This window comes from Mustela erminea, chromosome X (genome assembly GCF_009829155.1).
Source record: "Mustela erminea isolate mMusErm1 chromosome X, mMusErm1.Pri, whole genome shotgun sequence".
Taxonomy (NCBI): Eukaryota; Metazoa; Chordata; class Mammalia; order Carnivora; family Mustelidae; genus Mustela; species Mustela erminea.
Window position 1 is genome coordinate 40,082,424 of NC_045635.1, and position 18,570 is coordinate 40,100,993.

General features: G+C 40.0%; 1 non-coding gene across 1 annotated transcript; it reads left to right on the plus strand.

The window, feature by feature from the left end:
• The first annotated feature begins 16,203 nt into the window (after positions 1-16,203).
• Positions 16,204-16,276, plus strand: TRNAK-CUU. The gene has a single exon. It is a non-coding gene; the product is annotated as a tRNA-Lys (tRNA).
• The last annotated feature ends 2,294 nt before the right edge of the window (positions 16,277-18,570 follow it).

The window sequence follows — 18,570 nt, forward strand, 5'->3', positions numbered from 1 at the left end:
ACCAAGATATATTGCCTGTTCTTACTGACAGTTCTTGACTGTGACCCAGGAACCCCCAATAGCTCTGCCAAGCCCTAAGTCCTAGGAGGTAGAGCCCAAGAATAGGGCACTAACCCACCCCACCCATTGTGGATCCTCTTTCCACTGGCAGATCAGCTGGCCCCTGGCCTAATTCTGAGAGGAGTGAAGAGGTCTTCCAAGACATAAGGCAGTATTCTTATGTACTTCCCTGATAATTACTGATTTGCATTTCTTTCAAGTGATTTTTATGAATAGGTAGGAGAAGACCCCATTCATGTCACACACATTTATGAGTGCTTCTTGCATGCTTAATTCACTGTGACAAGCACTGGGAATAAGACAGACATGGGGGGGCGCCTGGGTGGCTCAGTGGGTTGGGCCGCTGCCTTCGGCTCAGGTCATGCTCTCAGGGTCCTGGAATCGAGTCCCGCATCGGGCTCTCTGCTTGGCAGGGAGTCTGCTTCCCTCTCTCTCTCTCTCTGCCTGCCTCTCCGTCTACTTGTGATTTCTCTCTGTCAAATAAATTTTTTAAAAAATTTTTAAAAATTAAAAAAAAAAAAAGACAGACATGGGCAAGCCCTTGGCCTACATAACCCTATGAGCAACTGTGCAATTGTGCTTTAGATCAAGGAGGTAAAGTGATCCAAAATAGCTGTTAACCAACCAACAATGGTCTCTGAAGTTTCACTCATGATGATTGATTTTTGGTCTTATAAGTTTCTTGGACTTTGAGAGTGCGCTATTAGAATTTTTTTATTTTATTTTTTCAAGATTTACTTATTTGTTTATTTATTTGAGAGAGAGAGAGAGAGAGAGAACACAAACAGAGGGAGTGGCAGGTAGAGGCAGAGACAGGGGGAGAAGCAGGCTCCCTGCTGAGCAAGGCCTCAATCACAGGACTCCAAGATCATGACCTGAGCCAAAGGCAGACCAACTGAGCCACCCAGGTGCCCCTCTGTTAGAATTTCTTAAAGTCCTTGGAAGGAGGGAGAAGCCCACTTTATGGCCCTGAAGTAATGAGATAAAAAGGAGGAAGAGCTGGGAAGAGATGAAGAAACTCAGAAAGACAGGTGTAATTAATGAGGGGGGGCATGGATCCCAAGAAGTTGATGCTTATAGAAAGCAAAAATCTCAAATTAATACATTAAACTAAGATCTGTATTCTGATAGTAGTCTATTATCAGTTGGTAGGCTAGCCAACTAACACTGAACCCCTGTCATGTTCCAGGCACTGTTCTAGGTGCCGGAGATAAACTAATGAACACGCTTACACTGCTGAATGAAAGGAGCTTAAAATCCTCAGAGAAGGAGGAAGGTGGGAAGGGAAAAAGAAGGTCACTTCAGAGCTTAATAATGACCAAAAAGGAAGGGAATAAAAGAAGACACTTGTGCAGGGTGTGCCTGGGGAAGATGGAAGTGGCTGGGGTGGTCAAAGAAGAATTTTCTAGGATGTAATATTTGAGCTAAGACCTGAATAATGAAATACATACAGCTTTCTAAATATTTAGGGGAAGAGTTCCAAGTTAAAAGAAGAGCAAATGCAAAAAAAAATTTTTTAATTTAAAAAAAAATTTTAAATATAAAATAAAATAAAGAACAGCAAATGTAAAGACTCTCACAGCCTACTCAAGGATCAGAAATAAGGCTGCTGTGATCAGAACATAGTCAACAAGGGGAGACAATGGTAGGAGTTGAGGCTGGGGAGGTAGCAGGGCCCAGCTCATGCAGGGTCAACTGATTCCTAATAATAATAGTTATTATATGTATTATAATATATGTTATATAATATATGATAATAATATATATGGTTAATATACATAGTAATAACTATATAACGCTATTATTATATAATAATATATTATTATTCAGTAAGCATTTATGCACCCTTGCATCATGCTAAACACTTTCTGTGGATTAGCTTCTTATTACATCTAGTTCATGATGTTGGTGCTATTCAGTGGTCGCATAACCAGTGCTTCATGCTAGAGCTGGGCATGAGCCCTCCCAGGGTCTGACCCCCAAATGGATTCTAGTTCTCAAGTGTTTTACTTGATTGCTATACCAGGGAAATACCTCAAATACCTGGCTGTATGCACATAAAGGAATCGTGCCTAGTATCATCATCCAACTTAAAGTCAAGAAAGCACTGTGAAAGAAGACACTCTTTAAAAGTCTAAGTAAGAGGGGGTGTCTGGGTGACTCAGTTGGTTAAGCACCTGCCTTCCGCTCAGGTAATGATCCCAGTGTACTGCAATCAAGTCCCACATTGGGCTCTCTGCTCAGTGGGGAGTCGCTTCTCCCTTTCTCTCTGCTTTCTGCCCCCCCCCGGCCCCACTCATTCACTCTTTCACATTCACTCTTTCTCTCAAATAAATAAATAAAATATTTTAAAAAATAAATATGTAAAAAATAAAAGTCTAAATAAGAGTGAAGAGCAGAGCCTGGGAATATAGCTGCTGTGTGGCTGCTTTATCTACTTTCTATGGAAAAGGATGTCATTTCCCTTCCTTTATCTACCCTCAACTCCCACCCTGCCCAGTGCTACCCAATATGGTGTTGAACTCACTCCAACATTTCTTTAGTGTATACCTCCTGAGAGAGGCACTGGAGAAAGGTGAGAAATAGCAGAGCATCAAGAGCCCATGTTCCAGACTTAGTCCTGCCTTGCTCACACTGCAGGGTTGTTGGAGTTAATCATTTTGTTCTTTGGGCTTCTGTTTCCTCATATACAAAACAAGACTGGCCCTACATGGGGAAATGTAACAGTATGCAAATGTAACTCAAGAGTCCCCAGAAGGTGCCATAGACTTGATACCTGATTTTTTTAGAAGATTATATTTTTAAGTAATCCCTATACCCAATGTGGGGCTTGAACTCACAACCCCGAGATCAAGAGTTGCATGTTCCACCAACTGCACCAGCCAGGCACCCCTAAACTTGATGTTTTAAAAGAAATCATACTTACTTACTAAACTGTCATCCCCCAGAGCCCACTGAAATTTGTAGCGTAGTGAAGTTTGGTAGGCAGTGTAATGGCCACCAAAGATGTCCACATCCTCATCTTGGGAAACTGTGACTCTTACATGGCAAAAGGGGCTCTGTAAACATTATTAAATTAAATATCTTGTGATGGGGAGATGATTCTGGATTATCCAGGTGGGTCCAATGTAGTCACAAGCATCCTTATAAAACAGAGGCAGGAGAGTTAGTGCCCAAGTGATTTGATATGAATAGGACTCAACCCACCATTGCTGGCTTTGAAGATGGTGGAAGGGACCATGAGCCAAAGAATGCAAGCACCCTCCAGAATGACCAGAAAAGGCAAGAGAATGGATTCTGCCTTCAGAGCCTCCAAAAGGAACCAACCATGCTGACACCTGAACCTTAGTCAAATTACACTGATTTTGGACTTTTGACCTCCAGAACTGTAAGATAATAAATTAGTATTCTTTTTAAGAACTTTTATTTTATTTGAAAGAGAGAGAGAGCACAGCAGGGAGGGGCAGAGAGATAATCTTAAGCAGACTCCACACTGAACATGGAGCCCAAGATAGTGCTGAATCTCAAGCCCCTGAGATCAGAACCCGAGCTGAAACCAACCTGAGCTGAAACATCACTCAACAGACTCTACCACCAGGTGCTCCAATAAATTAGTATTGTTTGGGGCCCCTAAGTTTGTGCTAATCTGTGGCAATAGGAAATTCATACAGTTGTCCTGACCTTTAGCAACACAAGCTAGTATTAATGTTAACTCTTCATCATAAGGTCTCATATCAAAAATTCTAAGGAGAATTTCAAATTTGTGCCTCATGACCTGGTTCCTTAAATTTCTGAGCAGAGTTCTGCATTGATTCATTCAGACATTGTAGGTAACCTTTTTCTCCTACACATTCACTCCTCTTATTTTTATTTATTCTACAATATCAGGCTGGTATTTGTCACTTCTTATTTCATAGGACACTGTTCTGCAAAGGAAAAAAGTAACAAAATTGAAAACTAAATCTAGCTGTATGCAAAGGTATTTGAGTTCTCTTTTAGAGACATGTGCTATATACCAGCACCATATCTCCTTTGTGAGGGGTATGGCACAAGATGGCCACTTTTCCCTTTACCCGATGAATGGAATTCTGTGAAAGCATAAAATATTCTTTGGATTCCAGAGCCATGTGCCATGTATACTGACAGATCGCACAACACTCATTCATTGCTGAATACAATGAGAGCTGTGAGGGCTTCAGTGGTTGAGTTGTAGCCTCCTAAGTTTGAGAGGGATCTTAAAGATCACTTAATTCCACCTGTCATTAGAGCAAACATCTCAGAAATGGGATATAGTGGGGATCAGTTCTTGGCTAAATTAAACCAGATCCTCTCTGGGCCCCTGTAAATGCTCACATAGCCCTAAAATGAACATTGGCAGGTCCTTTCCTGGCGCTACTCTGAAGAAGTGAGCAATAGGCCTCTTGGTCTATTTCTGTAAGAGACACTGGGCTATCCAACTTCTGAGGCTGGACATGTATTCTATTTCCCATTAGTTTGAACTATATCAACATTTACTGAAGCTCTGAAGCTATCATTGCTACAGAAGCCAATCAAGTATATGAGATGTTAATATTCTTAGAAGAGTAATTCAATAATTTGAGAGTAATTATCTATATCAAATGAAGATTCTAGGAGAAATACACAGTTGCTGGGGTGCCTGGGAAGCCCCTGCCTTCGACTCAGGTCACGATCTCAGGGTTCTGGGATTGAGCCCCGCATAGGGCTCTCTGCTCAGCAGGGAGCCTGTTCCTCCCTCTCTTTCTGCCTGGCTCTCTGCCTATTTGTGATCTCTGTCTGTCAAATAAATAAATAAAATCTTAAAAAAAAAAGAAATACATACTTGCAGATTTCCTTCTAACCAAACACTGAGTAACAGACACTGGTTTAAGGTACTGTAATTTCTTCAGGTTTTTTGAGTTTAGTAGAGTAACAATCGTGGGGCTTTTATTTGTAATGATTTTTTATTATCTTTTTGTCAAGATTTTGTTTTCAAGTTAAATAATGGACTATAATAATTGCCTTCATAAGTTTAAAAAATTCTTTTAAAAGGATGACCCTTGGAAGATTAATATAATTTTCTCTTCTCTCATAACATAACCTCAAATTACAAAATCCCATTTAAACTTCTCTTTTCTTTGAAACAAATGAGAAGCAGGAAAGTGAAACTAAAGCACCGATGTAAATATGGAGCTTTTCTAGTAGTGCAAGAAAGTCTGCATGTGTATAATTTCTAAGTATTACAAATATTTCAATAGATCTTTTTGGAAAGTTCAACACAAAGAACATCTACATTAACACTTAATCAAAATGCGCTTTGTATTTGCTTTGCTCCTCTTGGTTCTCTATAATTAGAATGCAGCAGACATGAGTTTTTTTAGTGAATTCCTGCCTTGTAAATCAATGATATTAATGATATTTCCTAGTGATACTTTTTGTATCAAGTTGCTTAATAAAGATATTGGGAGATGGAGAGGATAAGTGAGTTGGGGAAAATCGGAGACAAACCATGAGACACTGTGGACTCTGAGAAACAAACCAAGGGTTTTTTGGGGGGTGGGTATTAAGGAGATCATGCATTGCATGGAGCACTGGGTGTGGTGCATAAACAATGAAATTTGGAACACTGAAAAATAAAATAATTTTTTTTAAAAGATACTCTGTAAATTTTCATTCATTATTTTTTGAATAATGAATGAAAACTCTTTTAAGAGTTTGTAGTGTATTGAGAAAACTATGGACATTCAGATGCTAAATAACAATGTCTGCCCAAGACAGAGTTTTCTGTCAAATCCAGGAACCTTTTTTTTAAGGTTTTTTAATTGGTCAAGATAGATTAAACATGAAATTGAAATGTCACTAAAAGTTTCCAAGACACTGAGATTTTCTTTTTTTTTTTTAAGATTTTATTTATTTGTTAGAGAGAGAGAGAGAGACAGAGAGACAGAGCACAAGTACACAGAGTGGCAGGCTAGAGGCAGAGGGAGAAGCAGGCTCCCTGCCAAGCAAGGAGCCTGATGTGGGACTCAATCTCAGCACGCTGGGATCATGACCTGAGCTGAAGGCAGCCGCTTAACCAACTGAGCCACCCAGTCGTCCCTGAGATTTTCATGTAAGTATAATTTCCTTCTGGAAGACATGTGGGTGGGAGAAAGAGAACCATTTATGTCTTTTCATGAGTATTCTCAGGGAATGGTAGAAGGTTGTTTGTGGTGCAAGGCCCTCTAAGATCAGAAATGACAGCATCAGGGCCAAAGACATACTTATGTATAGGATGGCTGATGTGTCAAACATTTCAAATTACTTGCCACCAGGCGCCTGGGTGGCTCAGTGGGTTAAAGCCTCTGCCTTCAGCTCAGGTCATGACTCCAGGGTTCTGGGATCGAGCCCCGCATGGGGCTATCTGCTCAGCAGGGAGTCTACTTACTTTCCTCTCTCTCTGCCTGCTGCTCTGCCTACTTGTGATCTCTGTCTGTGAATTAAATAAATAAAATCTTTTAAAAAATTACTTGCCACTACTCTAAAACCACGGTTAAAATGTGGATTTCCTTGGGCACCTAGGTGGCTCAGTGGGTTAAAGCCTCTGCCTTCGGCTCAGGTCATGATCTCAGGGTCCTGAGATCATGCCCTGCATCGGGCTCTCTGCTCAGCAGGGAACTGCTTCCTCCTCTCTGCCTACTTATGATCTCTGTCAAGTAAATAAATAAAATCTTTTTTTTAAAATGTGGGTTTCCTGCTTCTCTTAAAGATCTAGTACTCCAGGACCACATTTCCTCATGGTAGCAGGGGGCTGCTACTGGCTACCCACTTTAGGTGGCCTCGAGTAGGGTATAAGCTGGCCATCTCACCAGTCTCTCTGGGCCAGCTTCTTTGATTTGTACTACCTGCCTGACCCATGGGCTTGTGGGTTTGTGAAACCAGCTTGGTGTGTGGAGAAGTCTGGCTGCTGCTTCTCCGGAAATTTGAGAGCATTCATGTCCACTGATGGTTCTGCTTACTAGATTCCTCTGTCGTCTACATCCTGGGTGAGAAACATCTTGTCCCGAAAACCTCTTGGGAAAATTCCAGGAGGCTCTGGGTGAGACAGAAGGAGTTAAGAGTTCTCCTTGGTACATAGGAAATGCTCAATAAAACTATGAGTAGGTCCTAGTCTCCAGAAGCCTTTTGTCTCTTTTCATTTACAAGCCAAGACTGGCCATTACATGAATTATGAGGCAGGTGAAGTGAATCTTTAGTATTCTCAATCTCTCTTTTTCTCCCCTAAAAGGAACTACCCCTAATCAATCAGATGTCCTGTGCACTGACATGACCTGACTTTCAGCCTTCCAGTGGCTTCTCAGGACTTTAGAGTAAAATCCAAAGTGCATACCATGGCCAGTAAGGCCCTACATACACTATCTGGCTCCTGTTTACCTTTTTATCTTTATCTGCTACCACTCTCCCTCTGCATCACTGTACTCTAGCCACACTGACACTTTTGCTGTTTCTCAGTCGGTCCAAATGGGCTCTCAACTGAGAGCTTTTGGCCCTGCTATTCCCCAAGCCTGGAAAGTTCCTCACACACACAAGGATATGGCTGACTTCCTTCCTCCATTTAGGCCTCTGCTCAAATTTCACGTTACCAGAGTGGCATTTCCTGACAACCAGCATAAATAGCCCATTCTCCCATCACAGTCCATCCCTCTCAAGCCCTTCATCCTGCTTCATTTTCATATTTCTTATCACTAACCCAACACTCTAAAGGAAATCCTCACTTTGTAGAATAGTGGGGAACCATAAAAGTAGCTTTGCAAGTTGAAACCATGCAAAGCATTCTCTCTTTTCTTTAAGATTTTATTTATTTATTTGACAGGAGAGAGAGACCACAAGTAGGCAGAGAGGAGAGGCAGGCAGAGAGAGAGGGGGAAGCAGGCTCCCCACTGAGCAGAGAGCCTGATACAGGGCTCAATCCCAGGACCCTGGGAACATGACCTGAGCCGAAGGCAGACGCTTAACCCACTGAGCCACCCAGGCACCCCACAAAGCATTCTTAATAATAAATGGGGGAAATTATGATTGTTCCATGAAAAACCACTAAAATTTTACCAAAATATTAAAAACTCTCCTACTGTTGGTTATAATATATAGGAAAAGATTTTTTTAAAAAACTCTAAGATGAACATTTATTTACTACATTATAATTTAAAATATTAAGAATATTAAGAACTAACATGTTTTATTCTTGGGGCACCTAGCTGGCTCAGTCAGTAGAGCATATGACTCTTGATCTTGGGGTCATGAGTTCAAGCCCCATGTTTAGTAGAGCTTACTTTAAAAAAAAATTAAAAATAAAATGTTACATTATTTTTGTAGAGAACCTACCAGTTGAATGGATATTTCTCATAAGAAAGAAGATTGCCAAAAGATACAGGAAAAATGCCCAATATCATTAACTGTTGTGGAAATAGAAATCGAAACACAATGAGCTACCATTTCAAATCCATTAGGATGGCTGTTGTCAAAAAAAGAAAGAAAGAAAATAAAAGAAAGAGAGAAAGACAAACAAGTGCTGAAGAGGATGTGGAGAAATTGGAACTCTCTTGCATTGCTGGTGAGATGTAAAATGGTACAGCCGCTATGGGAAACAGTATAGCACTTCCTCAAAAAAGGAAACATAGAATTATCCTATAATCTAACAATTCCACTTCCACTTCTAAGTATATGCCAAAGAGATTTAAAAATAGGGATTCGAACAAGTATTTGCACACAGATATTCATAGCAGCATTATTCCTCATAGCCAAAAGGTGAAAACAATCCAAATGGGATCAATAAAATGTGGTATAGACACACAATGGAATATTATTGAGCCTTAAAACAGAAGTTCTGATGCATGCTACCACACAGATGAATCTTAAAAACATTATGCTACATGAAATAAGTCAGACCCAACAGGATAAATATTGTAAAATTCCACTTACATGAATTACTTAGAATAGTCAAATTCATAGAGACAGAAAGTAGAATAAAGGCTACCAAGGGCAGGGTGGAGTGGGGAGGAAGGAATGGGAGGTGATGTTTAATGGGTACAGAGTTTCAGTTTGGGATGATGAAAAAGTTCTTGAGATAGAAGGTGGTAATGGAAGCACAACAATGCAAATATCCCTCATGCCAGTGAACTGTACACTTAAAAATGATATATCTTGTGGTATGTGTATTTTACCAAAATTTAAAAATGTATAAGAGTAGTTTGAGCAGCGCTTGCCTCCTTCTTCCTATGGTAAAACTTAGGACATGGAGGCAACTTTATTGATAGTCCTTGGTGAACAGCCATACTCCTTTCTAAGTTTGGATCATCTTCCAACACTTTAATGCCATGAAAAATTACTAACAGTTCCTTTAATGTGTACTTTTTTGCTGGTGTGTCTTCCTCTGGAACACCCTCCTCTTTCTCATCCCAGGTCACAATCGCTTTATTCATTTAGGCTCCTAAATGTGCCTTTGTAAATGTCTGTGTGTCTCCCTCTCCCCAGCTATAGTATCAATAACCTGTCTGAGAGACCATCTAATAGGGTTTAAAAGTTGAAATTTTAAAAATACAAAAATAATAATAATAAACAATAAAATAAATTTTAAGAAATAAAAGTTGAAATAACTCCATGGTCCAATGAGTCAACTAATGAAGCTGTGCTTGGTCATAAAAAGCAAATCCCACATTTTTGTTCAAGAGAATCAGGGTGACCTAGAGTGTTATCCAAAAGCAGTAGTGCTATTTTTTTAAGGTCTTTTATTTATTTTAGAGAGAGTGAGAGAGTGAGCAAGGGGAGGTGTAAAGGGAGAGGGAGAGAGAATCTTCAAGGAGACTACTGGCTGAGCATGGAGCCCATCGTAGGGCTCAAGCCCAGGACCCAGAGATCATGACCTGAGCTGAAATCAAGAGTCAAACACTTTGCTGTCTGAGCCACCCAGGGGCCCCAGGAGTAGTGCTTTAAAAGTTAAATGACTTTGCCTATAGTACTGTTCTACAACTGGTAAATGAGAAGTCAGCACAACTACATGCTTTCCTATCCTTCTGTGACCTGAACAAAGATGAGCAGTGGGCAGTCACTGTCTGACTTTGAAAAGAAGAGCTGTGATTGGTCATTGACCATAACAGGCACCTGTCATTTGTAGATCATAACAATTGGTGGACTGGAGAGCAAAGTGAAATTTGTACATTAGGCAATTACTCATAATTAATTTCAGACTGAAATCTGAAGTGTGTTGTTGGGGGACTGTTGTTAAATAAACCGTGGTGCCCCAAATTCATGTATCTCAGAACTATGCAAAGTGAGGACTATCTGTATTATGTTTCCATTTATTTACTTGCTGTGGTTCCCCCACTAGAATGTAACCTACACAGAATGGCGACATCACTTATTTTGTTCACAGTTATATTCCCAATGCCTAGAACAAAACCATAGCGGGAGCTCAACAAATTCTTGTAGAAAAGATGGAAAGGAGGGGCGCTTGGGTGGCTCAGTCAGTTAAGCATCTGACTTTTGATTTGTGCTTACGCCAGGATCTCAGAGTTGGAGTGGTAAGATGAGCCCCACGGTCAGCGCAGAGTCTGCTTCTCCCCCTCTCTCTGCCCCTCCCCAGCCCTCACTCTCTGTCTGTCTGTCTCTCTCTCAAATAAATAAATAAATAAATAGTTATTTTAAAAAAAGAAGGAAAGGGAAGAGAGAATGGAAGAAAGAAAGGAGGGAAGGGCAGAGAAAGGCAAAATCACTGAGTTAAATCAATAGCCACATGTGTATATATGGTGCTCGGAGAGGCAAAATGATTTTCCCAAAGGCGCCCAGCTCTCCAAGATTCTGCTTTAGGATCTTTCATGTATCCACTAACCCACATTGTTCTTGTTCTATCCCTCTCTTTCTCTCCCAACCTTCTTTGAGGCTAGACAGTCACATGAAAATGTGATTAACAACATTGTAGGGGCCTTAATCACTTGACCTTTGAGGAGGGATTAGAGCCTTAGCTCAGGAGGCCACAGGCCTGTGGGGGAAGATGACATTAGGGTCTTCCCAGGCTCCCTCTTATTAGACCACAAAAGCTACTAATTCTTAGTTTATGTCAAACTATTTGCATTTTCTTTCTTAAATGTCCTGGCATGGGGCTGCATTCACAGTGTACAGGATGTTAGGGTTTTTCTCTAAGTATCCCACTGCCCTGAAGTTAGATTTCTAATTTACTCATGGGGTTCCAGTGTCCCAGAGCAGACGGGGCAGCCTGGCCAATTCAGAGAGTGAGAGACTGACTTCAGATGAAAAACTTCTGTTTCTGTGACTAAGGACTTAGTCAGCTACCTGGTTTAGGATGTGCTATTTGTCAGAAAGTAGATCTGGAGGAAATATCACTCATTCTGGCTAGAGGGATGGTTTTCGGTGCATTTTTTACTCATGAAATTAAAAAAGAACAGGGTGCCAGTTTAACCTTGTGGTTGAGGTTACGAATGAGAAAGGAAGCTTAAATTACTCAGGGAGGCCATCCCCTTAGTCAGAGTTTCAGAGCATTCCAGACTCATATGTCAATTAAAGCATACTGAGCTTTGGTAAAATACCCGAAGGCAAACAGTGCTCTGTTTGGAGATTCCTCCTTTCCTCCTCCTGCTTCATGCTCTCTCTCACTCTCTTGCTCTTGCTCTCCCTGTCCTTCTTCTTCTCTCTTTTTCTCCTTTCATTCCTTCCATTCCCCCTCCATCCCTCCCTCCCTTCCTTTCTTCTGTAGCTAAAGCAGCTGTTCTTCATAAGAGTAAAATTACTTAAGTAATTAATTGAAAATAACTTAGTTGATGTTTCCTAAATTTCTAAATCCAAGCTCTATATCAACAATTAAGTATGTATTTTCTTTAATTTTCAGATCTTTTGCTTTTTTTTTTTTCCCCTTTGCATCTCTATCTTCCTTCCTTTCTCCTCTACCCTCAGATCACCATATTTTGGACCTCCCACTAATGGTCTGAACTTGAGAAAAAGCCATGCTTGACTCCTCAGCGGAGAATTGCAAGGGATTGCAAGGGATCAGTGGTGCCTGAGCCTCTCCTTCTTAGATGTTCTTGCAGAAAGTTTGGTGAAAAGAATCAGTTGGCTAGAATTAGTCTTGGGTTTGGTACATTTCCAAAATCTTTTGCTTTTCCTGGTTGTCATTAGCATAAATATTTGAAAGTCAACAACTGAAAGAATTTGAAAAACGTATTGACTGAAGATTTTTGTCACAGACACTCCATTTCAGTTGGCATCTTTCACTCTTTAAAAGGTCTCTCATTTTAAATAGCACTTTCTTCTTTTGTCCTATTGAATTTCAATTATGTGCAAATCCTGTAGGGAGACACAAAGATGGATATGACATATTCCCTATTCTTACAGCTGAAACACATGCAAGGAGATAAGATTCAGGCTCACCAAAAACTAAATAACAACACAAGGATAAAATAATAGTATAAGAGAATATTCAATGAGAAAGGAACCAGGGAGGTCCCATTTAATTTTCAGGTTCCATTGCAAAAAGACTAGGCCAAAGGAGACCTGAGGAAACAGGAGTGCCTTGGGGGTTTTGGTCAAGAGAGCATGCAAGGATGGAGAGAATTCAGATCAGAGATGCATCTGGAAAGAGCTGGAAGGCAAAGTTGCAGGGGAAGGTATTTTAGGTGAAGAATATGTGAGCCAAGAGGGTCACCAGGTGGGACTGTTCAATGCACAACTCAGGGGGCTGCCATTGATGTCATATTCTCTGTGCAGGACACAGTCTGTGTGGCCATGATGGCCGTCTTAGGGCAAAAGTCTTGACATATCCAAAACGAAACCTCTTGTAGAAATAAGGAGTAGATGCGCTATCAGGTTGTAAGTCTTCAGAGGCCAGGGCCTTATTTGTTTGGGATCCTCAGAGCTTTGTACAGTGTCTAGAGCATATGAGGTTTTTGATACATGATTCCCAAATGAACGAGCTATACTTCAACCTTGTCCAAACCCCACCAGCTGGATGGTACAAATCAGGGTAAGATCACAAAATGGTGATCACCTGTATTTCTTTTATAACTCTGTAAAATGTTGGGCCTCATCCCCGGAACTATCTCCCTTCCAATTCATTGCAGCCACTTCTAGGACCTTACACGGGTGTTTTACATGTGTTCGTGTGCTGTCCTCAATTATTCTTCCATTCTGTTCTTTATCCAGTATTTTGAAAGTGGAAGCACCCCAATCGTGCCCACCCTGCCGAGCCACCACCCCTTCTGTGAATATGGCATATCCTCCTAGGCTTTGATCTCCAGTGCACCCAAAGCCACTACAGTGGAGGCCATGATGGCATCATGGTCCCTTCTGACTCCCGGGATTGAAGACCTATTATTATCTATGGAGAAATGCGGAGAGTGGCCTTTTGCCCTCCAGGGTCATACACATAGACACGAAGTTATGTCACATGCCTCATGTATGACACAGCATTCTTATAACAATGTCTTCAGTTTCTACCTGTCCCAACACTGCGCAAAAGATGGACACCATGAAGCTCTTTCTACCCACCATTCCCATCTTTCTGCTCTCACAAAAGATTACACACTGGTAAGTGTGCAGGGTATGTGAGAACATGAAATATTTTAGTTTGGCTGGAGGAAAAGTCACATCCAGGTGAACAAGGGAAAAAGCTAGCCCCAACGGGAACTGAATTAAACAATGATAATGAATGAGTATGAACCCCTAAACCCTAGTGGAAAACATTTAAAAGTTATTTGAGGAAGAGCCATAGTTTTATACTTAAGTATGGAGAAAAACATTATGACTGGTTAAAGGTGTGATGAAGTATAGGCAGAATAGGACAGTGGAGTTACACAGACCTAGGTTAAAGTCCCAGGGACCGTGGTTAAGTCATTTAGCCTCAGAGACTCTTAGTTTTCCTTATCTGTAAAATAGGCATACCCACATCTCAGGATCTTTTGTAAGAATAATGTTCGTTAAATGCCTAGCCCCAAACCTGGCACATAGTAAATACTTAAGAAAATGGCCACAAAAAGTAGTGTATTAAAAAAGGCATTCTCACTTATGGTTTGTCTCCCTCCCAATCCCATCTTGTTTCATTTATTCTTCTCCTACCCACTTAAGCCCCCATGTTGCATCACCACTTCCTCATATCAGGGAGATCATATGATAGTTGTCTTTCTCTGCTTGACTTATTTCGCTAAGCATGATACGCTCTAGTTCCATCCATGTTGCTGGGGGGAGGGGGTTTGGGAGAAGGGGGTGGGATTATGGACATTGGGGAGGGTATGTGCTTTGGTGAGTGCTGTGAAGTGTGTAAACCTGGTGATTCACAGACCTGTACCCCTGGGGATAAAAATATATGTTTATAAAAAATAAAAAATTAAAAAATATATTATTAGATTAATAATAAAAATAAAATTTAAAAAAAAGGCATTCTCACTTCTAGAGTAATCACTCATCAGGGACCCTCCAAAGTTAGCCAAATAATAAGTAAGCAAAACCATGGGAGACCGATGGCCCTGATATTAACTAGAGAAACAGTTTGGTTACTTAATTCACATCCTGGTGGTAGCATCTGTTTTTCTTCCATAAATTCCAAGAGGAGGGAAGGTGGGGAGTGACTGGTGGTAGATTAAGGATCAGTACCAGTTTGGGACGAGGGTGGTGATCTTTTGAGTGTAAACTCATTATCCCTAACCTTTTGCACCATATCCTTAAGGTGACTCGCCATTACCCAGAGTTTATTTTGGATACAAATGACTCAAGGCTGTTACTCCATTGGGCATTCTGTGCATTTCAATCAAAGTTTTCATGTGGAAGATGGGCCCTGGGCATCTATAGGTGTGGCTTATATCTGCTCATCCACCATCTTTTTTAAGCACTCTTGTCCCTGAATCCAGAAAGCCATGGATTCTAGAACAGGTTCCACTTCCCAAGACTTTTTAAGCTCTTTGAAGGTCAACTTCTACTTTTCAAATACCTTCCAATTATTCTGGAATGGGTGACAACACTCTCTCTTTTCAGGATTGCGTTTACAAGCCTAGAGGTTCCTGAAGAGACTTTGCTATTGCTTATTTTATATCTGATGACATTACTTCCAGTAATATAAAGAAAAAAACTTATTTTAAAATGCATGTTTGCAAATCATGGCCATTTTGTAATCTGTGGTGTATTTAAGAATCATTCATACCACGTGGCACCAGAGCAGGAAGTTTCTTGATGTTATCTATTTCCCTGAAAGACACTAAACCCACCAAATCTTGCCTCAGTGATCATGCCATGGGATATCTGACTCTGGAATAGAGTAAGAAGATCACACCAGGTCTGGGGGACTGGATTAAGATTTAGGAAACCTGGTTCTTCATTCTCTCCACCCACATCTTGTAGCTTTGGAGAAGGGAGTTTCCAGAAGCCTTGTCACAACATATGACACTGACTGCTCATCTTAGACCATGAAAGCTAAGGAAATAAACAACTTGATAAGAGCTTCAGACGAACTGGTTCGGACTAACAAAGTTGCCCACCAATAATGCTCAAACACGTAGTCCTCATGAATACAAATGTTAGAGCCAATATTTCTGACATTTAAGGAGCCTGGGAAATGCCAGTGGCTTTCAACTGTCTGAGGCAGAGCTTCCTCTGAGGAAGTGCTCCTGAAGCGACAAGTGTTTTCTTTTCCACTGTTTGAAGGTCAAACCAAATCACTTCTTCCTCAAATAGATCTCACTTTCACAGTCTCATAAAATGGCCGAGTTAGAATATGTCTTGGTTGATGAAGTCAGTTGAGGGTGTGAAGCTGACTCAGGCTTACCCAAGTTCCCCTGTTTATTCAGTACCAGAAATATTTAAATAAGAGCTGACCTTAAAATAGCAACTCTTTGAAAAAAGGCTCAGTACTGACTCCTGAGAAGCTCCTATAGCCTCCCCTCTCACTTTTTTATTCCAGGGATCACTGCTTAGAAAGTCTATGATGATATATCCTTTATGTCTGATATTTTCATTTTCACTGATGAACCTTATTATGCCATATAAAATTCTAAAATTCATGAGGGCTAATGAGAATACATTAAGTCCTTTTGCTCCCTGAGAGGATGTTATGGCAGATTTTCTTTCTCAGTTGAAGGATTTTATTTTTAAAAAGTTATTTCATTGAGGGGTGCCTGGCTGGCTCAGTTGGTAGAGCATGGGACTCTTGTTCTCAAGGTCATGAGTTCAAGCCCCACGTTGGGCATAGAGCTTACTTTAAAAAGAAAGAAAGAAAGAAAGAAAGAAAGAAAGAAAGAAAGAAAGAAAGAAAGAAAGAAAGGAAGGAGAAAGAAAGAAAGAGGAATGTTTTATTGAGGTATAATTGATATACAATGTCCTATTAGTTTCAGATGTACATCATGGTGATTTGATATTTTTATGCATTACAGAATTATCTCCATGATGAATCTAGTTACCATCTGTCACCGTACAAAGTTATTACAATATTGTTGCTATGTTCCTTATGCTGTACTTCCCATGACTTACTTACTTTATAAGTGGAAGTTTGTACCTCTTAATCTTTTTCACCTATTTTGCCCATCCCCCAACCCCTCCCTCCTCTGGTAACCAACAGTTTGTTTCCTGTATCTATGAGTGTTTGTTTTGTTTCTTCATTGGTTGTGTTTTTCAGATTCTATATGAGTGATATCATATGGTATTTGTCTTTCTCTGTTTTATTCCAATTAGCCTAATATCCTCTAGGTCCATCTATGCTGAAGCAAATGGCAAGATTTCAAAATTCTTTCTACTGCTCAGTAATATTCCATTGTCTATGTTTATGACATTTTCTTTATCCATTCACCTATTGATGGACACCTACGTTGTTTCCATGTGTTGATTATTGTAAATAATGCTGCAATGAATATAGAGGGGTATATATCTCTTTGAATTAGTGCTTTTGTTTTCTTCAGGTAAGTACCCAGAAGTGGAACTGCTAGATCCTATGGTAGTTCTATTTTTAATTTTTGGAGGAACCTCTACATTGTTTTCCAGAGTGGATGCACCAATTTGTATTCTTACAAACAGTGTACAAAGATTCCCTTTTCTCCACACCCTCCAACACATGGGTTGTTTCTGGGTTTGGGGGTGGGTTTTTTTTGTCTTTTTTTTTTTTCATAATAGCCAAGCTGACAGGTTTGTAAGTGGTTTTTCACTGTGGCTTTGATTTACATTTGCCTGGTGATTAGTGATGTTGAACATCTTTTCTTGTACTGTTGGCCACCAGTATCTTCTTTGGAAAAATGTCTACTCAAGTCCTCTACCCATTTTTTAATCAGGTTGTTTGGTTTTCTTTTATATTAAACTCTGTAAGCTCTTTATATATTTTGGATAGTAACCCCTTATCAGATGTATGATTTGCAAATATCTTCTCCCACTCAGTAGGTTGCCTTTTCGTTTTGTTGATGGTTCCCCTCACTGTGCAAAAGGTTTTGAGTTTGCTGTAGTCCCATTTATTTATTTTAGCTTTTCTTGTCCTTACCTGAGGGGACTTGTCCCCCAAAATACTGCTTATGTCAAAGAGCTTACTGCCTTTTTTTTTTTTTTTGCTAGGTATACTATGGTTTCATGTCTTATGTTCAAGTCTTTAACCCATTTTGAATTAAGTTTTGTGTACGGTGTAAGATAGAGGTCCAGTTTCGTTCTTTTGCTTGTAGCTGTCCTGTTTTCCTGACCATTTACTGAAGAGGTTCTTTTCCCCTTTGCCTCCTTTGTCATAGCTTAGTTGGCCATAAATGTGTGGCTTTATTTCTGGGCTCTCTATTCTATTCCATTGATCTGTGCATCCGTTCTCATGCCAGTCCCATACTGTTTTGGTTACTATACCTTTGTAGTGCAGTTTGAAGCCAGCTCTGTTCTTCTTTCTCAGGATTGGTTTGGCTATTCAGGGTCTTTTGTGGTTCCGTACAGTTTTTAGGACTCTTTGCTCTAGTTCTGTGAAGAATCCTGATCGTATTTTGATAGGGATTGCAATGAATCTGTAGATTGCTTTAGCTAATATAAATGTTTTAACAATATTAATTCTTCCAATCCATGAGCACAGCATATGTTTCCGTTTATTTGTGTTGTCTTCGATTTCTTTCATCAGTGTCTTTTCATTTTCAGAGTATGGATCTTTCGCCTCCTTAATTAAATTTATCCCTAGGTATTTTATTCTTTTCAATGTAATCATAAATGGGATTGTTCTCTTAATTTCTCTTTCTGAAAGCTTGTTATTAGTGTATAGAAATGCAACTGATTTCTCTCTGTTCCTTTTGTATCTTGCGACTGTACTGAATTTTATCTCCTGCACTGGGATACTTAGAAATTGGTCTGCCTGAATATTTTTTGATTGATAGATATCTGAAGTACAAAACTTCTTCATTAAAGTTTTTCATATAACAAGAATGCCATATTATTTTCTTGTCACTTTATGTCCTATGATCAAACCAATTTTGATCATTCTAACTATGCCATTATGCCATTGATTCTCAAACCTCTCTTAAAGTCCAATTGACTGCT